This window comes from Octodon degus, unplaced genomic scaffold, assembly GCF_000260255.1.
Source record: "Octodon degus isolate 3935 unplaced genomic scaffold, OctDeg1.0 scaffold00157, whole genome shotgun sequence".
NCBI lineage: Eukaryota > Metazoa > Chordata > Mammalia > Rodentia > Octodontidae > Octodon > Octodon degus.
Genome location: NW_004524733.1, coordinates 7062759 through 7085290, shown reverse-complemented (window position 1 = coordinate 7085290; position 22532 = coordinate 7062759).

Genomic DNA, 22532 nt, shown 5'->3' with positions numbered 1-22532 from the left:
CAAACGCAGGGACCAGGGTTCTAGTCCCAGCACCACATACTGTGCTGGTCCTGCTCCCAGGCTCAACAAGTCAGCCACCAAGTCCAGGCATGATGTTGCGCACCTGGAATCCCAGTGCTGGTGAGGCTGAAAGCAGGAGGATCACCATGAGTCTGAGCTGCGTAGTGAGACTGGATACCAAGCACATAACAAAACAAAACAAAAAAAGTTTGATATTTTAAAATAAATATTGAGGTGGAGATATGGCTCAGTGGTCTAAAGCACCTATTTGAAACAAGCTTGGCAAAGCACAGGGGCACCACATGCCAGCCAGCCCCGCCCCCCTGGTGGGCTGAGCTGGTCACACACACACAATAAATAAATGTAATAAATAAAAATAAATAAATAATTTTTAAAAAATAAAAATAAAATAAAAATTGAAAAACAAGAGCATATGACAAGAGATAAAGTGTAACCAAGTGACCATGAAAGTAATAGATATACAGCCACAGAACTTTCCTGAAGAAGAACTTATCAGCATATATAGGGAAATTATTTTTAAGAAAAAGGATGTTAGGGTGTGCGGAGACGGTGATTGAGACTGGGCGTGGTGGCACGCGCCTGTGTCCCCAGCACTTGGGAGGCTAAAAACAGGAGAATCCCTGTGAGTCTGACCTACGTAGTGAGACCCTGTAGACCCTGTACCAAATACATAAAAAAAGGGATGAAGATGCCCCAGATGAAGTGATACTGAAGAAACTCCTGCACACTAAAGTAGCTCTCAGATATTTCATAAGGCAAAGTAGAAAGGATAAAGTGTTGGAATCTGATCCAAACATTGAAGAAGATTTGACAATTTCCATTCCATTATACAGAAAATATCCTTGCTTTCTGTTGTAAATTACGCAACCAGAAGAGGCACTATTCAAGCTACTTAAGCTACTTAAGTTTTAAAAAAACTTTAATTCTCAATGTTCCTAGTGTTTTCAATTACAATGAACTGAATAAACATCAGTCTTATTATCTCATCATTTTATTTTCCTATGCATTTATAGAAAAAATTTAAATGTCTTAGAAAAACTACAATTTTTCCCATTGACTATTACAATCATAATTATATGGCTCTAGCTTACAATGATTAAATCTTACATTTTTATACTCCTGCACTACTGTAAAAACAAGGACTTGAATCATCTGTAGATCTTTTCTCTGGACTGTTTGATGTCTCTGCAAAGAAATCCTCCAATCCCTTGTCTAGTGACTTTGTGTAGCTATTATCATCCTTGGAGCCCAGTGACACAGGAGTCATTGGAGGCTGGTTCTGTCCTTTTTTGCTTAATCTCACTGTGCTGTAATAGCACCTTTCTCTGTGCCTAATACCACCCCCCCAAGGGCCTGGTTCACTTTCTCCAAGAAATCAATCTATCTCACATCAGAATAGGGGAAAAGACTTGGAGGGTAGCTCTTATAAAAGCTTTCAGTCAAACTTATTCTTTTCAACTCTCTTCTTTCCCACCCCAACTTTCTTCCAATTTCTGAACTTTTCTGAGATTCTGCAGATGAATGGGCCTGTTTCACATCATGGACTTGGTCTCCAAATTTTTAGATCTGAAAACTCCTCCATCTGTTTTTTATCTTCCAAAAATTTATCCTCACCTCTTATCTTCTCTGGTCTGTTTTTCTGCTTTCTTTGTTCTCATAGATTGTATCTTTTTTTAAAACGTCCTTACTCATCCAGGCATGGTGCACACTCCTATAACCCCAGCATTCCGAAGGCTGAGGCACGATTGCAAAAGTCTGATCCTGGAGCTTCATAGCAGGACCCTGAGGAAGGAGGAGGGAATTCCCTGGTGACTTTCCACTCACCCATATTCCCAGCTATTTAGTAGGCTGAGCAGGCCCCACCCCCAGTATGCCCTGAGCTGGTGACTGAGACTGGGCATGGTGGTGCACACCTACAATCCCAGCACTTGGGAAGCTGAAAACAGGAGGATCACTATGAGTCTGTGTAGTGAGATGCTGTAGACCCTGTACTAAATACATTCAAAACAAAATTAGAGGCTATAGTTCCAAGGTGAAGGCTTTGGGTTCAATCCCCAGGACTAGGAGAGAAAAGGCAAATAAGAGATTGTCCTTTGGAGTTCCTAGAGAAAATGAAGCTCTGCTAACGCCTTGATTTCAGTCCACTAAAACCGATTTTGAGTTTCTGGCCTCAGAAAACTGAGAAACTACATTTCTGTTATCTTAAGCCATCAAGTTTCTGATTATTTTTTATGGAAGCAATAGAAAACCAACACAGCTCTCAACAATTTGGTGTGTACTGTGTCTGGTACTATGCTATTTCCTTTACTGGCCAGTATTCATTTAATCCTCACAACAACCCTCAGGTAAATACTATTGTAACATCATTTTACAGATAAAGATGCTGAAGTTTAGAAATGATAAATAACTCACCCAATGTCACACAGTCGTGCTAATTTGAGGGATTTGTCCCAAGTCTACCTGGCCCTAGAGCTCATACTCTTAACTATTAGCCAACTTTACAATTTGAGTATATAGCATTGGGGATTTAGGAAAGGCCTTTTGAGAGAACAAGGGAGGTAGGTAACTTGGGAGCAAGCCAAGGCAGCAGAAAATAGCAGGGAGAAGATAAGAGCATTTCCAGGTATATAGACTAAGGAAGACACTGTTTTCTTGTGCCTTCATCCATTCTACAGATTTACTATCATTTGTGTGCTTGGCACTCTGCTAGATATGATATGACTAGAGATAATTAATGACTGAGGTCTTCATTTGTAAGCTCTCTTCTTTGACCCAGGGTCAACCACAGGTAGCTGTCTTGGAAAACACTGGCCAGAGACACTTTCCCACTTTTTTGCCAAGGGCTAGTTTGAGCTTTATGCATTCCAAAAATGAGCCATCTAGCTAGCTCACAAGTCACTCAAGACTTCCAGTAAAGGAGACCTCAGAAGTAAAGACAAACTTCTGGAAAAATGCTTGTCACCCTCCAGCATATCCTAAATATTGGCATATTCTAGGCCTTCCTTAAGCCTCCCTTCTACCAGTTGGTCATGTAGGCCTGTGCTATAGGGCTCTTCTAGCTTTGGAAAAGGATTTTTGGAGTAGGTTTTTCCTGAAAACTGTCTAGTACCCTACAGAGACATGAAACCATTTAGAGCCAAGTGATGTTCTTCACTGCTTGGCCTGCAACACTGCCTTCAGAACACCTCTTGTTGCCTAAATTCACACATTCTTTAGTTTCTGCTGATGAAACCAATCAAGCTGGAATAGATGACTACAGCAGCAGATATGTATGAGATTGGTCTGCCTCCCATTTTATAGACTGTCTTATGATAAAGCTTTCATGAATACATTGCATTGCAAAAGCAGGAACTGCATACAAATTTACTTTTTATCATCTTAGAAGATCTTCCCTGAGGACTTTCTAAGCATAAATGCAATGAAAGAAGTTACGAAGGAAAAATATAGATAGATGTGACAAACTCAAAATCCGAAACTTATGTACATTTTAAAAAGGTGATAGTGCCGGTGAGTAAGTAAATTGGTACAACTTTCATGGAGAACAATCTGCTATATGTATTAAAAGCTTTCAACTATGCTTACTATGTCACACAAGAATCCCACTGCTAAGAATTTATCTAAAGCAACAAAAGATCTACAGGCACAAAGATTTTACTATGAGGCTACTGAGCTTCACTTTGATTACAATAGAAGAAAGTTGGAAGCAACCCAAGTGTATTGCAATAGACGGCTGATACAGTGATGTGATGGAATATGATGCAGACATTAAAAGGCACGTTTCTTAAAATGTTCCATAAAACTATAATTTTAATGGAATAAGCATGTGTTCTTATTACTTCAAAAATATTTTTGAGGGTATGCTATATGCGTGGTATAGTGATAGATTCTAAGGATATAGCAGTGGGCCAAATAGATGATCTTTGCCCTTACAAAGGAAAACAGACTGAAAGGAAGTATACCAAAACCCAAATCATTAAAGCTGCCTGTATTTGGGTAAGATTAAAGGTGATTTTAATGTTTTTCTTGATACCTCTCCATATCTTCCATAATTATGCAATTCTTTTTATAATAAGAACAGTTACTTTTTTAAAAAATATGGCTTCAAATTGAGACCTACTGCTGTGCTCTTGTCAAGCATAATACAGAAAAAGTCTTATATTTAATGAACTCACTGATTCAGACCACTCCTGTGGCCATCAATTGGATGGATCTTGCAATCCTGTGGAGGTTGGTAGGGCAGAGATTATCATGCTCATTGTTTGGATAGAGATCGAGACCGAGAAAGCAAGAGGTGCCCTGCAAAATAGAATGGCTTTGTGCTAGAAACACAGATCTAAAGACAAATTTCAAGGCTCTCTTGGCTCTACTGTGTTTCCTGAAAGTGTTGGGAAGGGAAAGAATCTCACAAAGGTTGATACAATTTTTTTGCCAGGTATTTCTCCACTCCCTCAACTCTGTTGTGTTGCCACACCCTCCCCTTTTAAAAATGATCAGATACAATGGAATTCCCAGTAAGCAAGAGAAATAGTCTAGTCATCTAAACTCTATTCTTCCAAAACATACAACCGTAGGATTATTCCCTGAAGAAAAAGCCTCTGGTCAAAGTTGAAAAGATTATGCCTGATCTGCTTCTGTCTGTCTGTCTTCCACCTCTTTTAAGAATACTGCTAGATAGCTCTCTGAATGAATATACAAATTAGTCCTAATATCTCATGCCTCATATCTCAGCACTCATGCATGAATAGCAAATATCTGTGGCATTTACATTCTGATCTTATATATGCCAAACCCACTGGGCACATTACAAGTGCCTGTAGTCCCAACACTTGAGAAGCTGAGACAGGAGGGTTACTTGAGCTCAAGAGTTTAAGACCAGCCTGGACCTCATAATAAGACTTTGTCAAAACAAAAGAAGGAAAGAAGGAAAGAAGGAAGGAAGGAAGGAAGGAAGGAAGGAAGGAAGGAAGGAAGGAAGGAAGGAAGGAAGGAAGGAAAGAAGGAAGGACCCAAAGTAACTGCAGTATTTCAAGTTTTCCTGAACAGAATCATGTTTTGGCAGCTCTGCTAAAGATTTTGCAAAATCTAGGCAATTCACCTACTCCTTCTACACATGTGATTAGCATCATCCTCAGGTAACTGGCTCCACTGGAGAGGACTGAGTACATAGGTACCCACTGGCCAGCCCTCCTGACCTCAAGTGCTTAGTAAGCACAGTCAAGCATGGTGCCCATGGTCACACAGGAACAAGTGAGGGACACTGATAATCAGGGATGAGAATAAGTTTCTAATGGGAAGTTTCCTAACCTTTCTGAAAGGAAACAAATTTAACACGCGTTTCTTCACCTCTGGCTCAGCCTCCACCCCCATAACTTCCTTAGGTCAATGCAAATGGGGATTTTTATAGTTTGTGTATTTTTATGGTTTGTATCTAGTTGTCCCCCCAAAGCCTCATGTAAGCTATGGGTCAGAGGCAGCTGGAGGAGCATGATGTGGCTTGAGGGGCTGGGCCAGAGGACCAGGGCGTGGCCAGAGGGGTGGGGCCAGAAAGGCCCAAACCTTTAAACTGGCTAGCCTGTGCTTTCTCTGCACTCCAGCCTCTCTTCTAGACCCTGTAGCGCAGAATAGTAGTGTCTTGACTTCTTGCTGTGTAATTCAGGCTGTTTTAAACTATGAAAAGTCCAGTAACTGTGAGCTAAATAAACCTGTCCTTCCCTGAGCTTGAGTGTTGGGTATTTGTCCCAACAGCGAGAGAAGAGTAGCTAAGACAGGGATTCAGATCCAGGAAACAGTGGTGGCCTAGCATGCAGTTTCCTGGGTTTAACCCCTGTACCAAGAAAGAAAAGGAAAACCTAGACCTAGACGCCGTGCTTTGTATAAAAATTAATTCATAATGTGTATTAGATTGAAATGCAAACTGTAAAATTTTAAACCTTTAGAGGAAAATGTAAGAGAAAATCTTTGTAACCTTGGACTGGAGATTTTAAACAGTAAAATTAAAAGAGATTTTAAACTGTACTAAGATCTTGATCCATAAAAGATATATGTTGGACTTCATGAAGTGTAAAACTTTTGCTCTGTGTGAAAAGCTATTAAGAGAGTCAAAAGATAAGCCATCAACTGGGAGAAAATATTTTCAAATCCCATGTGCAGCAGAGGATCTGTATCCTAGGATTGAACCCCGGCCTTGAGCATCCTAAGCATGTGCTTTACCTCAGGTGTATCCCCCAGCCCAGTCCTTTCTTTGTGGTATAAACATTCAGGCTCTTCTGCCAACCTTTTGAAATCTATGGCACATTATCATGATCTATGGTCACCCTGCTGCAGCACCGTACCAGAGCTTCTTGCTATTCTCTAATTGCAACTTAGTACCCAGTGGCAAACCTTTCACCATTCCCCTGTACCCTTACTCTCCCAGCCGTTATTCTCTCTGCTAACTATTCTAATTTCAATTTGTCCATGATGTCATATAGTACATGTCTTTCTCCACCTCACTTGCTTTACTTCACCTGAAGACTCCCTCAGTTCCATCCATATTGTCTGAAAAGGCAGGACTTCATTCATTTTGTGTGCACTATTTTATTAGTAGCTATTGTTTGTAACATCTTACCATGACTAATTTATAAATAATATTTTATCATACACATACTTGCACAGGAAAACAATATATATGAGGCTTGATACTCTTGGTGATTTCAGGCATTCAGTGGAGGTCTTATGGTGTATCACCTGCTGATGTGAAGAAAATACTGTATAAATTCAACAGAAACTGGAAGTAGAGAGGGAAAAAATGGAGGGAAGGACATGGGCCTTGATAGTCCCATCTTATAAATATGGGGAGTCAATGGCTGGGCATGGTGGCACACCCCCCACCTCAACACTCTGGGAGGCTGAAGCAGGAGCATCCTAAGTTTAAACCCAGGCTGGGTAACTTAGTGACTCAGTAAGACCCTCTCTCAAAATAAAGAATAAGAAGGGCTGGAGAGGTAGCTCACTGAGAAGGGCTTGGGTTCAATCCTTAGTACTGAAAAGAAGGGGAGAGTGTATCAAAATATGCTATCTGTAATCAGTGGCACATGTATGGGTATATTATATATGCACAGTAATATATATTACCTATTATGCATATTATTCAGAGTTGCAAAGGTAAATAGTAGTAGGATAATAATATTTCATAACTGTATTGAATGAAGACTTGTGAAAGTGATAAAGGTGTCCAAGAGATGGAGTACAGGGAGGGAGAAGGAAAGAAAAGGAGGGGGTTAAAAAATAAATAAGAAACACCATGTGCAAATATCAATTCCCTGTAATAAAACTAATCATTATGTACTACAAACACAAGCCAATAAAAAAATAAAGTGACAAACAAGAGTGAAAGTGAAGGACATGGTTGAGATGTCCACAGGGTAAAACCTAAGACCTCTTCCTAGGGAAGAAACAATTTCAGTGTTTCAGATTTGTCACTGGATGCTAGAAGCTCCTTCTGGACAGATCCTGGGGTTGGGTGAGTTGTCAATAGGCAGCTGCAGTCACTCAATGAATGAATAATCAGTGAAACATGCATTTGTGTGATCTTTTTTGAGCCATTGTTTTGACTCATAGTGATTCGCCTGTTGACAGCCTCCCAAGAGCTGGGATTACACGCCCAGCCACTGAGCTTGCTTGCAGGTGCTTTAATCCACTGAGATATTTGGCAGGCCCCGGTTTTGAGCTATTGTTTCACATAGTTCAATATTTGACTCCTTCTCAGGAGACTTCCAGGTAAACTGGGAAAAAAGGGAGGAGCTTCCGGATCAGCCAGCAGTTTCATTCAAGTTAGAGTCAGAAGGGAAGTAGACCGATGTCATTTTTTTCTTTAAGTGGGGAGAACTTGGAGTGGAAAACATGAACAATGGCCCTCTCTTGTTCTGGGAACCTTTCCCAGGGCCCAGGGCAAAGAAGAGACATGGTGTCCCTGGTCTCACTGGTAAAGAAAAAGCTGGTGGTAGCATACAGCATGCTTCCTGACTGGCAGCTCATCCTGTCTTGCCTATCACTCGGAGGGATGTAGTTAGCCTTGGCCCTGAGAAGACAACTCCCTGGATTCTTTGGTCTTTCTCCAACTGGAAATGGTAACTACTTCACTGTAGGCAGTGAGGAATCTCCCAGTGGACAAAGTCAGCGCAGGTCGAGCATTCCTTCTCTGAAGTGCTCCAAACCACAAGTTCGTGAGGTAAGTGTGTTAGATTTGGTTTTTTTTTTCAGGTTTTGGAATATTTGCTTATACAAAGTGAAATATGGTAAGAATAGGACCCAAGTCTAAACACAAAATTCATTTTGCTTCATATACACCTCATATCCACAACCTAAAGGTAATTTATTACCTTTAACTATGTTTAATAATTATGTGAACAATACAGATTCATGATATGGAATTTTCCACTTGTGGCATCAAGTGTTTGGAGCATTTTAGATTTCAGACTTTCAGAGTAAGGGCAGTCAACTTGAACCTACAAATGATTCAGAACCACACTTTGGTTTCTTCCTACATTCTAACTAGTTTCTTCCCAACTCATACACTTGCCCTGGTTTTCCTTTTCTCTGAGTTGGTCAACTACCCTTTTTATCTCTGGAAACAGTGAAGTAGCAGTTAATGGAGCACACATCAGAGTCAGACTGCCAGGATATACAGCTGAAATCTGTCCCCATCTAGGTATATGTGGCCACGCACAGTTTACAAACCTGTTTTGTGCCAGCTATCTCTAAAATGAGCTTGGTTCCTCAGTAAATCTCAGTGATGTGAGTTATTATTTGGAATGAAATATCTTTTTTTTCTTGCATACCTTTGCTTTCCTGGTTTTGGATATCTGCTCCTCCTCTTCCCTTTCTAATTTCTCTCATCTTTCTCCAGACATTGTGAGCCTTTAAGTGCTATTTTCTTGAAGAATGGATTTCCTTTTGAGCCTTACCATCTTTATTCCATACCCCAGTCTCAGGTAATCACTTATTATCACAACTGGGGAGGCCTTTTATAAATCATTGATTTAATTTGTTGCTTTTTGTAGATCATCCATGTGGATTAATGAAGATCACAGTGAGAGCTAGGCCACAGTATAATTGGTCTTAGGGTCAAGACCCTTTGACCCTGAATGTAACCAGAATGTTCCCACCATAAAGAATGGATGAAAGACAGACTCTGTATTTCTGGTGTGAGCTAAGTAAAGGAAAATTAAAAGAGAAAAATGAAACATAGATAGGTCTTTGTGAAACCTGAAAGGGAGAGGAGACCTACTGATTACTCAAGGAAAAATCAGCTTGGATTACTGTTAGAAGATGAATCTAGAAAAAGAACAGAGTTTATGGAGAGCTCAAAAAATGACAAAGGGTGGTTGGAGTAGATTAGTAGTCCAGAAACATGGACACTGAACAAAAGAAAACTGGACACTGGGTCTTCACTGCAGGAAGTGATGTACAGCATGCCTGGAGAGCAGAGCTGGCATGGCATGCAGAGTCAGGGACTGAACCCTGGCCCCTGCGCTTACCTAAGCAAATGCTTAGTCCGCTGAGCTATACTGCTGGCCCCTGTCTGTGTATTCATTATCCACCATCATCTACCTCCAAAATGCTTTGCTTTTCCTTTTTTTTAATCCTTTGCACTAATGGGAATTGAACCCAAGAGTGCTCTGCTACTGAGGTACATCTCCAGTCTTTTTTTTTTTTTTACTTTATTTTGGGAAAGTGCCTCACTGAATTGCCCAGACTGATGTTGAACTCTCAGTCTTCCTGCTTGAGCCTCTCAGGTAGTTAGGACTACAGTCATGCACCAGCATGCCTGACTCCAAATTCTTTCTCTTGCAAAACTGAAACTCCGTACACATTAAACATAACTTCCCACTTTCCTCCCCACTGTTCTACCTTCTATCTTTGTGAATTTATTCTAGATAACTCACATAGATGGAATTATATACATACCCCTTATTCTGTTCTTCTTTGGCTCCTTTCCCTTAGCAAATGATCTGATGTTTCATCCAGGTTATAGTACATATCAGGATTGCCTTCCTTTCAGAGGCTGAGTAACATTTTATCATATGTACATGCCCTTTTTAGTTACTCATTCATCTATAGATGGATGGTGGATTTTTGTACCTCTTGTCTATTGTGAATAATGATGCTATGAATATAGGAGTACAAATATCTGTCCTAGACCCTGTTTTCAGTTCTTTAGTATGCACACTCAGAAGTGGAATCACTGCTTCATGTGGTTATTCTATGTTTAATAGCCTGAGAATGGCTTTACTTTTTTCAACAGCAGTTGTGCTATTTAAACTCACACCAGCAGTGTACCTGAGGATGCAAATTTCTCCACACCACGCCAGCACTGGTCAGTTTCCCTTTTTAAAGTATCTACCCTGATAGGCTTGAAGTTGTACTTCAGTGCGATTTTGATTTGCAGTTCCCCAATAGTGATGTAGAGCATCTTTTCATGGGATTCCTGGCTATTTCTATAACCTGTTTGGAAAAAATGTCTATTGAAAACCTTTGTCCATTTTTAATTGAGAGTTTTGTCTGTCTTTGAGCTGTAGAAGTTCTTTTTATATTTTGTATATTAACCTTTATCAGAGATATTAATTGAACATATTCTATGGTTTATTATTTCATTCAGTTAATGCTCTCCTTTGGTGCACAGAAGTTTTACATTCTGATGAAGAACATTTTCCTTTGAAGGGTTAACAATCGAGGGAGAGGCTGGGACTCAGCAAGAAGTGGAGGGCTGGAGGGCGGGAAAGCTAAAGGTCAGAGGAGGGCAGCATACCAGCAGGCCTGGAAAGGGTACAGGGAAGTCCTTGAGTTTGCTAAGAGCTTTCTAGGTACAAAGCACTATGCTAAGAATGATACATTCATTATCTCATTTAATTCTATTAGCAAATCTGTCATTGGCCTGAATTTATTGATGGGGAAACTGAGGCATGGAAAGATTAAGCAACTTGTCCAAAGTCACAAAGCTATCAGATGACAGAACCTGGATCTGAGCCCAGGCAGTCCAGTCTGGCTCAAGATCTTGTGTCTCACCTATTGGCCTCTACTGCTTCTTCAATAGACAAGGAAGGAGATTGGGGCAGGATGTGGAGCATACTGTGGTCATTAAGACTACGATGACAAAATAAATCACAGGTGGTAGGTTGAAAGCATTCCTTGAAAAGATGAAGAAAATACTCAGAGGGTAGCCGTTGTTTATGTGCTTGCTCCACAAAGGCAGTTTTATTTGTCAGAGCAGAATAGAGTGGTGCTGAAATTCATGGGCTTTGGCAACAGATAGACCTGGGCTTGAATCCCAACTTTTTCATTTACTGACTGGTGATTTTAGGCAAGGTATTTGCCTTCTCTTCTCTGTGCCTCAATTTCTTAATCTACACTGAAGGATATAAGTATCTACCTTCTAGAATTGGTTTTGAAAATTTTGTTCATTTGTTTGTTTGAGACAGGATCTCTCTACGTAGCTCAGGTTGGACTCAAACTTACAATCCTCCTGCATCAACCTCTAAAATTCTGGGATTACAGATGTGCGTTCCCACACCTGGCTTATGAGAATTTCATAGAATCATTGATGTAACTTTCATGGCATAATGCCAGGCACTAGGCAAAGGCTCAGCATATATTAACTCTTGTTTCCCAAACAAATAATGGCGACAGATACTTTACTTAATATCTCTGTGCCAAAGATCCCCCCAGGAAGGTCCTCATTTATTGAGACAAAACACTCAACACTTGAAGACTAAAGGGAAAATTGGTTTATTTTGTATAACATGTTGCAGAGGTTTCAGTCTGTTTCTTGGCTGGCTACAAAGTAGGGTGGCATGACAGAGGGACATGGAAGAGGAGAAAAGGCTTGTGGCATGGCAGATGGGAAGCAGAGAGAGATGGAGAGATGAGGGTAAGGCATAGACTCTTTTTGCAACCTACCTTCATCTCCCAATAGTAAATCTAAGTATAAACTCATCAGTAGACTAGTGTCATGCCCCCATGATCCAATCACCTCCCAGAAGCCCAACCTCTAAGTGCATGAGACTTTGGGGTATATCTAGGCTGTAAACCATAACAGGCATGAAAGAAAATCTAATATCTGCCTGATGCTTTGTACTGAGGTCTACACCTAGAGAGGTAAACACAAGCCAGACCATCCCTATCTTCTCATTAAACAGAAGCTTTTCATGCCAAGCTGAAGTAGTTATCTTAATAACTTCATGGGTTTACAAAGCCTGTGAGTAGACAAATGGTTTAAAATGATTTTTCCAGGCTGGTCAAATAGCTCAGAAGATTAAAGCACCTGCTTAGACAGAAACAGCAACCAGGGGCTCGATCCCAGCTTGCTGTGCCAGCCCCACCCCTGGAGCATGCTGAGAAGGCAATTGAGACTGACCACGGTGGCACACACCTGTAATCCCAGCACTTTGGGAAGCTGAACACAGAAGGATCAGTACGAGTGTGATTTACATAGCAAGAACCTGTAGACCCTGTAAAGCCTTACTGAAAAATAAATAAAATAAAATAAAATAAAATGATTTTTTCAAGAACAAGAAAAGTCCTCACTCCTTACAGATCCATTACCACTAGCCCATGATGAGACCCAGGAACTGCATTTCTACCTTAAACAGTCACTTTGTCTCAGCTTCTAGACACCCAAAATTAAGGAAGTCCTAGCATCTTGCTGAGCAGTCAAGAATTTTGTAAATTACAGAGAGGATATTTCTATAACTTTTTAAAAATTGTTATATTTATTTATTTATTTATTTATTTATTTATTTATTTATTTATTTGGTACAGGATCTTACTATGCAGCTTGGACTCATAGTGATCCTCTTGTCTCAGCCTCCTCAGCACTGGAATCACAGGTGTATGCCACCATGCCCAGATTTGGTGGTCCAAATGGCAAGACTGGCATGGCATGCAGTAACAGGGATCAAACCCTGAGTCCGTGCACTTTCCAGGCAGGTGCGTAGACAACTGAGCTATCTCCCCAGCCCTATATAACTTTTTAAATGAAGTTTAATCTTGAGGAACAGGAGTGAAATGCTGGCTGTCTGGCTCAGTAGCAGACACTGAGCAGCCAGAAGGAGGGTTGTGTGAAAGACAAACTTCTACTTAGTGTTTTTCTTGCTACCTCTGAATTGCCTGATTCAGGAGAAAATTTAGAAGGTGTGAGGAAGAACCATCAAAATGATTAATAAAAGGAACAAGCAACTGAATAATGCTAAGAGCTTCTAATGAAGGACCAGAAAAGATGATGAGGAAAGGGGAAGCTCTGAAGGTGACAAGCAAAGCATCTACCAGAGGCTGCAGAGCTGCCAGGAAAAGTAACTAGGGCCCAGCTACCTCCACCCACTAAACACCTAATCATGGGCCCAGAATTAAGCCAGATTCTCTGTCAGATCATGAGAGAAGTCATGGGGATATGCCCACAAAATGACAATTTACTATGCAAGCCAACAATGCAGATGTTGCAACTCCCTCTCTTGTGTACCAAAGAGCTAATACAGTGAGGAGTGCTGAGCATGCCTACTTTGAAGAGGATCTTTACAGATGGAGATGCTGGAACCATCAGCAGAATGTGGGTTGGTAGAAAGAATGGAAAGTGACATAAGTTCAGGGAAGTAGCAAACCCAAAATACAAGAGGCAGGATATAGGAAAGAAAGGACAAGACACCATCCCCGGTAAGAATGAACAGTTCTTGGAAGGGAAATGGATTTTATGCTCTAAGTATGTAGCAGACAGCCACTGAAGGTTTTTGAGCAGGAAAGTGTCATGGTCCTAGCACTGCTTTGGAAGATTGTTTTGTCTAGGCACAGTAGATTGGAGGTAGAGGTAAGGAGATCAAACCTAAGACTATATCACTTAGGGATCCCCCTGCAGCTGTAGCCACTAAAAATGTGCTCAGGATAGACCCTTCCAGGTTCTGTGCCTCAGCTGACAAAACCAACTGGAGCCCAGTTGTCTCAGAAAGATTCAGTCTGCACTATACATCGTAACACTACAGTCTCAGTTCCCTTAGACCCACCTAGCCCAGGGAGCTGGTCATCATTCAAAGCACATCTCAGCGAGCGTAGGCCCATACCAAGGACAGATTTCTGGGCAGATGATATCTCTGTTATAAATAGAGAATTTGACTCCAGGTGGGAAATTCAATTTGTGGGAGCAGATGAAATCTTCTGAAACCAAGATCTGATTTCCCAAGCAAATGTCCTTTGGTTTTAATGAACACGAGAAGGCGATAAGGAGAAAAAGAAGCTATAATTAGGCCTTCTCTCTAAATAAGAGGCTTCTTGGATTACCAGAGCCCTGCCTGCAGCACCTTAATGAAAGCTTCCCATTTCTGAGCCATAGTTTTGAAGGCAAAGAATGCCATTAAATATCGATGCATCACTTAGGAATGGTTGCAAAGTGCTATTCCACTTTCTCGTTCTTCATTAACATCCCCATTTCCCACTGGCTCAGCTCTCCCCCCCTCCTCTCATGCCAATCCTGCTATGAGCCTGCGAGGCTTATGCAGATTGAAAAGATGAGAACTCACAGACAGAAAGGTTAATCAATTGACTCCAGGTCAAACACAGCAAGCTTCTGACAGTCCAGTGATGAGAATGTTCTAGTCAGACCTTTTTAGGGGTTATTGCTTTAGCCCACTAAGACATAAAAAACAACTCCTCTCACTTTTCCTTTCAAAACAGATTTTTGTTTGCTTCTTGTCTGTGAATGGCAACTAGAAACAAAGAAAATGGGGTCCTGAAAAGACAGGATGAAGCAAAGAGAAATTAGTAACAAACTAAGTGAAGGGAAGAAGCTGGCTCAGTAACTACAGGCTTGGTATCTCCGAGCCCTGAGCTTTGCCTAGGTAGAATAAGCACAGAGAAGAGCCAGCCACCCATGGTCTGGGAATCAGTCCCTTCTTCCCTGTGTGATCTTGGACCATCATTTAACCAATGTGAGCCTCAACTTCCTCATCTGTAAAATGAGGATTGTAGCTGCCCTGCTCCTTTCTCCATCTTATTGTGAAGATCCAATTAGAATGTAAAATTCTGTGCATGCATAAGGGATTATCCAGGACCACCAAAAATGTCCCCCAGACTCTCAAAGTGCTCAACTGCCTGCCTCCTCACTATTAATTATGCCTCTAGAGAAAGATCTTGAAAGCATAGTTTTGGACAAAGTGCAAACTATTGGGAGGTAAATTTATTGACCCACTAGCACTCATGAACACATTAGTAAGAATTTATTTATCAGATCTTCAGGGACCCCAGGGGTCCCATGGGAGGTGTATTTCAAAACTTTCTTCCTTAGGACCTTTTGAAGGACATCTGTCATTATGTAATATTTTCCTTCCAAAAAGCTCCACGTGCATAGGTCTGCATCCTTGTGCAAAGCACCAGTTAGACACTAGTTTCCTTCCTTTGGAATCTTAGGCACAGAGAGGTTAAATAAAGTGTCCATGAACACACAGTGACTTACCCAGGATGGAGAGCCTATTGGAGGCTCCCAATCCTCTTTTCTTCATTGCACATAATTTCCTTCTCATCCAGTTACTTACCTCCAAATATGCCCTTGGCCCTGCCCTACCCAGATATAAGTGAGGCAGGGTGAGGAACCAGGCTCCTTGCAACACTATTCTAAGAACATGCCTGAGCTCCCTCCCGGGGAATAGCTGTGCTGGTGGCAAGGGCAGCAGCAGCAAGCACTTGGCTTCTGACAGGCTCCATCAGCATCGATTTAAATTGGTGTTTTGCTTCCTAACTCCAGGAGGGCAAACATGCCTAAGATGCCAGTAGGGGGGGAGAGAAGGAAGGCATACAAGGAAGCAGTGGCCAATTCCCCAGAGTCTGTCAGTTTAGCTTCCACTGCAAGGCCTTCCTGAGCCACTGACTTCTCTATGGGTCTCCCTCTGCATGAGAGAGGTGGGCAAAGAAGAAGCATCAACTTGAAGCTCTCTCTATAAAGGCCAGAAAGCAGTGATGGAGAAGAAGAGGAAAGAAAAAGGAAACTCTAGACTAGAACGAGGGCTAGTGGGCACTGTCCCCACACGTCAGGACTCCCAAGACCTCCAGAGCCTTCCCAAGCCCTCATGTTGTTCTCCTCAGGTGGACTTTGGCTGTGCTTTCATGCAGGTTCTGCCCAGATCTAGGATACTTATTCAATAGAATCCTGAGCTCTAGTATAGGGCCCAGGAATAAGCATTTCCACTGCTACACAGGTGATTGTGATGGAGTTAGATTAAGGCCCATAGCTGGAAAAATGCTGTGCTAGGACTCCCCGACCCTGATCCTCCATCCCCAAGAAAATGTTCCTAGTCAGTGTCTCATTCCCTTACAGCTCTGCCCTCTGAGAGGTGACAGGCAATCTGATAGATTTATTCAGGCTAGTGCATTAATGGGCACTAATGACTTAATGTACTGTCCATTCCAGATAACATGTGCAATTTACCAGGACCTTCTGGAGACTGGGCCTTAACCAAAGGAGAATTTCTGGCTCATGCAGTTGGAGGGCAGGTGAATTGGAGTAAGGGGAAGGCTGGCATCACACCAATGTATGGCTTCCCATACCCTCAGAGACCTAAGGCTGTGCTACTTCTGCTGGGATCTCTGTGGAAGAAATGGAACCAGACAAGAAGACTGGCTCTCCTGCACAACCCGCACACACCAACACTCCAAACTCTGTTAACCATTCTTTCTGCTCACCTTGTCTTCAACAGAGATAGTGAATAAATATAGTGATTCAAAAGGCAAGGATGCTCCAGGACTATACATTTATCCAGTATGTCTCTACCTGCTTTAAGGTACACAGAGCCGTAAGATAAACATGGTACATCTTTTTGGAGCTCCAGTTTATGCCAGAAGTTTAGAGACATACAGTCCTTTCATGAAAAATCAAACACCAGTATATTCTACATGGTAGAATGTGAAAATTCACGCATGTTTTTCAAATGAAACATCAGGCTTCAAAGAAGTTTTATTCTTCCGGCCACCTTGGCCTTTACTTCCAGATTCTCTTTTCATTCTGTGATTAGGCACTGTGTGTGTTTGTTTGTTTGAAAGCAAACAAGCACAGCCAATTATCATCTGTATTTGTCTAAGTATGGATTCGTTTATCAAGTTATCTAAAACGAGGACTTGTGACAGATTAATTTTGATGGGAGGCAGGAATTACATCCAGAAAATACCCAAAACCCAGAGAAACTGTCCAGGAAAGAACACTCTCAGAAGAAAAGGGCTTATTGAGGGAAGATGGGTCTGTGAATAACAGAAGACAATTCTGTCAACCCAGTACTTATAGGTAAGTGAAATGGGAAGAAGCAGGCAAGGCTACAGGATAACAGCAGTAAGCTTCTCAGCAGTATTGGAAAGATCTAGCCTTCTCAACACAAAGAGCTTTCTCTTGACTGTAAGGCCCATGTGGTCACTAAGGTACCTTGGTTTGTGAACGCCATTTCTGACTCAAAGATCCTTCTCTCACAACTGAGCATTGCCTCAGCAAGTTGGGGGAGGGTAGGCTGGGAGCTAATAGTGGTGGAGCCCAATCAGCAGCTGGGTTTGAATGGAGAAGGTGTCGCCAGCTAGCCTAGATTCAATGTGGCTGCCTGCCAGTCTGCTGCTCATCAGCCCAGTGCTTCTGCCATCCCTGACCCTTTAGTGTCTCCCAGTCCACAACTGGTGAGCAGGCTCAGCTGGCGTACCGGTGTGTAAAAAGCCCTCTTAATGTAATTGCCCAGTTTTTGGTCTCCCTTCCTCCTAGGGAGAACTCTGTTTAAATGACCCTTCTCTTCTCCATTTTTCTCTGGCATTCCTAAATTTCCCACTAACTCCCACTTTCCCCAGTAGCTCAAGAAGTTCTTCTGGTCCTAGGTGTTTCAGGGTGAGTGAGGGTCTTGTTGAAAGGCAAGATGGGGAATTTGCAGGCTAAAAATTACAATGAAAGTTTCCTCCTTGATCTTTCTGATGGTAGCATCCTTCTTCCTATCATCCCAGAGCCTGCCTAGCCAATCTAATGCTTCCCTTGCTGCCTCAAGTAGATGTGCTTCTGACTCCAGGCTGCAGGTAACACCCTGCTCTTAGCTCATTTCTCTTTTCCTGGGTGCTGATGGGTGAATGGATAGCCTCAGCAGAGGCAGACAGCTTAGTGGTGTATCTGTGGAAAAGGCTACCAGGCTCTCTCTGCTACGTAATGTTAGTTGAAGGTTTAAGTCTGTCATTTTGGACACATTATCACTTTAATCAAATAAACATGGGTTGAAATCCTGGGTTAAATCCTGTTAGCTGTGTAATCTTGTTGAAGTTACATAGCCTCTCTGAGCCTTCAGTTTCCCTTAAAATAAGGATAATCACAGTACTTACCTTCTTGGGTCTAATGTGATAACACATGCTAAATGTTAATGCAGTACTGGGCCCACAAATGCTCAATGAAAGAAGAGCAGTTACTACTACTACTACTACTACTACTACTACTACTACTACTACTACTCTTTGTCATCATGGGACTAAAGTCTAGGTTTAGCCTTTTATTGCTGTATGAGTTTTGGTGCTGTCTGCTATAAAATTAAGAAGTAATGTTATTGCCTAGTAAGAGGGCTGTGTGATCATAGAGTGAGTTATGAATGTGAAGTTTTCAGGGCTGGAGGGGGGATCCTATTAGGAGAGTGGGGGGAATTGTATTCCTCTTCCAAGTGCAGAACTATCTTCCTTCTCTTAAGTATCTTAGCAGAGTGCCCACCTTGCAGAGAGGGATGGTTAGATAAAAGGTAATTAGTATTACTATTATTACTGGAGGCCAACAGACTTTCCATCTATTCTTGGATTCTCACTTAGTGGTGACTTGGCTGCTTGGCTGTTAAGTGCTGGTTACAGATAAAGATGCCAGTGAGGCTAGGCTGCCCTGTCCTCAATGTGCAAGGGAAAAAAAGAGTTCCACTTATTAGCAGCTTCTCAATATATGGTTTTTAATCAGAAATGGACTTCTGGCTACATTACCTTCGTTTGCCATCCAATTGTCATGTTATTTGAAGAAATGGAATTCTCGACCCTTCTCACCAAATTGTAGCATGACTGGGTCAAGGGCCCAGTATTTATTATACACCAGTATATATTTTTGTTGCATTTTGGCACAGGGTTAAGAATGTTGGAGCATCTTCACAGCACCCTCTCTGCACCCTGCCTCTTGCTCTCCTGCTTTCTTCATTGCTGTTGGGCATATGGAGTGGACACAGCTTGTCAAACAACAAAACCAAAGATGCCCTACAATGTGATTCTCTCTGCAGGGAGTCTTCCCCTTGTAAGTGAAAGCAGCCTGTGCGCAGGCAGGCTTGAGATCTCACTCTGACCAAGAGCGACAAACGATGAAAATGCTATGTCTGAAATTAGGCAGAATAAGAATAAAACGGGTGCTTTGTAGATGGCTAAGAGGCAAACTGGTCCTGAAAAATAACTACAGGACCCATTTGCTGAGACACTGAGCACTTCCAATGACTTCACGAGATAAGTTCTGCCACCATCTTCATTCCAGAGATAGTGCTCAGAGAGGTTTATATGATGCCCCCCCCCAAGGTCACAGCCCTAAGGAGCAGACTCTGAAAAGTCACATAGTTAATCACTATTTGAAGCCAGACAGTGCCTCACTGATCAATCAGGACTCCTCACAAATGTATTTTTCCAGTGATCCAGTCCCTCCCCCATAGCACCCCCATCACACATAAACCTTTGTTCTTTACTTTTGTTTACCTGCACAACACATTGACTGGACTCAGGCATGTGCTTTGAATGAGCCTAGCAAGAAATTGAGGAGGGCTAATCAGAATCAGAAATGTACTTGCTTTAGTTATTAACCCATTAGTTGCATCATGAAAAGAAATACAAATCTGTGGTGTCCATGTTATTAATAACAAAGACTGCACTGGGTAAGGGTCAGGGAAGCCTAGAGGAGATCCAGCCTTCTGAGACACTACCCCCAGGAAAACAGCCAGGCACTGTCTGGCGGCCAATATTATTATGCATACTGGACAGCTGCTTCCAGGCTCTCTCCCTGGTCTCTGGAGGTGGGAGGCCAACTCTTCACCTCTTTCCTTTGGAAGGATTAGAAATTACGCCTGAGTCACTTTTTGGCTAGCCTTTTTGTGTGTGCATGGAGGGGGCTAGTCCAGCTCCTCTGTGGCCCCATATGTGATGATGTTTGTCCCTGTGATTGTGTTGGGTCCTTTAGAGATCACCTTTTTGAATGTGAGTCTACCTTTCTGTTTACCTTATTTGCCTGGAGTCCTATGTATTTTCTCCCTTCAAGTTTTCATTTCACTCATGAGCTGCTTTTAATAATTCCATCAGATGGCTTTCCCAGCCTAGCCTACTTGTATCCACATGCAGGGAATTTCTATCTTTTTTTTCAAAATAGGAAATGCCAGGAAGGAAGCAAGATGTGTGCTTAGTGGACCAATGCCCACATCTGCTAGTAAGCTACTCTTCCACGGAGCCCAGCTTTGGGAGCCACGGGCTGCACTGGGAGCCCATGGCTCTCCTCTGTATCCTGGAAATCCTGCACAGCTTGGAAGAACATCCTCTTACCCACAATTGTCCCTCAGCAGTACTCCAGACTCTTCTGAGGCTTTGTTCAAGTGCATCAATAGACCTGGAGGTGAGGAAAAGATTCTAACTGGAATGGATGTCCTTCTGCCAACAGCCTTCCTTCCGGAATCCAGGCACACAGAGGAATTAAGGAAGGCTCACTTTTTACATCAGAACTCCTGAGGCTCAAATGGACCAGTGGTAGCTGTCTCTGTGAGGTACCTCCCAACACTTGGAAATTCACCGTGTACTTGGCCTTAAAGAGGCTTTCTTCACCTCCACTGTTTCTTGCTTCCCTGGCCTGAAATTCGCCCTCCCAGACCACCGTCCAGCTGCCAGTCTGAGTAGAGACAGAAGCTGTGCTCTTCTGAGGAGAAAGAGTGGGGAGGAAGAGTGGCCTCTAGGTCTGCAAAAGGCCTGGGAAGGGGTCTGGAGCCGGCTGGGAGATGAAGAGCTTCTCTTGAATCAGAGCTGCTACATGTTTAGTATTCACAGCATGTCTCTAAAAAATGTCCTGAGATCATCAGGCACTGTGCTGTGTGAGCCTAGCTGCTCTCCTGGGGAGGGCAGGACCCCTCCTCCATCTGCTGGTGAGCAGACATACACACACCTTAACCTCCTTCCCTCCTCACCAAACCAACCGCAAGCTCTGAGCGGTTCTCTGCCAGCTGGCGCACTGCTCTCTCACTGAGGTGGGCTCCTGGGCAGGGCCTGGGCTCCAAGCCGCTTTTGCTCCAGTGCTGGGGTGAGGTGGTGGCGCTGGGAGCAGGAGCCTGAGCTGAAACTCAAGGTGCGTGTGGATGTTGGCGGTGGTGACCAGGAGCGCGGTACTGCAGGGAGGGCATCCCCAGCAGAAAGCCGGCAGCCCAGGGGCTTGAGGCAAGGAATGAAGGTCGGGGGCCAAGGAATGAAGTCCCTGAAGCTAGCTAGCCTTTGCCCGCTGCCCCTTCTCCGCAGTTTCTTCCTCATCCCACACCCTTTCCAGGGTTCACTTTGGAAATTGGCTTGCCCTCTTAACTGGGAGCAGTTCCCGGCAGAGTCCAGCTGGAACGGTCTGATTCAAGAAGTGAGACAGTGGCGGACTGGGTGGCTAGGTTGCCGGGACGTGTCTTGGGAGAATTTTTCCTCAATTGTCAATTTTGTGTTTATTTTTAGTTGTGACCCGAGCCAGGAGCTGCGCCTTTAAGCAGCTTTCCGATTCGGGGAAATCGACGCCAACACTTGAGGGTCGGAAGGCACCGGAGAGGCCCCTCATTCTGCACTCCCCTCTTTCTTCCTCCCTCCCCTTCCCCTTCCCCTCCCCCGCCCCTTCTCCCCTCCCCTCCTCGGCCGTCCAGCAGCCTCGCCGCCATCCGTCACCTCGCAGCCTGCCGCACTCCTGGAGCAAGAAAGCGAGGAGCAAGCCACGGCGATGGTGCCGCCCGCGGCGCAGCCATGGAACCTGCCCGAGGAGCCCGCGCGCGCCGCTGCCAGACAGCCCGCAGCCCGCCGCCTGCGCGCCAGCTCCCCGCGTCCCAGGCCAGCTGCGGCCGCCCCGCCAATCTCTGCCCTCCCCGCCGCCCGGCGCCACTGAGCCCCACGCCGGTGCCGAGCTCGGGGACACGGGCGCCCTAGTCCCGCCGCCGTCGCCACTGTCTGTGAGCCGCCGCTGCCGCTGCCACTGCCGCGCCGCTGAGGCAGAGGGGGAGGAAGAGGAGGAAGGTAAGAAGCGTGCCGCCTTCAGGGGGGCGCGCCCGCAGTATCAGCCCGGCCAGGGTGGGTGGCAGCGGGGGCGGGCTGCCCGGGGCTAGCTCGCTAGCTGCTGGCTCTTGGAAGTCCCTGGAGCTGAGGACTGGGTGGGGGGCGCCTAGTGTCGGGCCGCCTGGAGTTTGGGCAGGCGCGGGGAGCGGCCGGCTGCGTGCCCACTGCCCCGGTGAGTCGTTGGTTTGGCGGGCTCACCTTGGCCA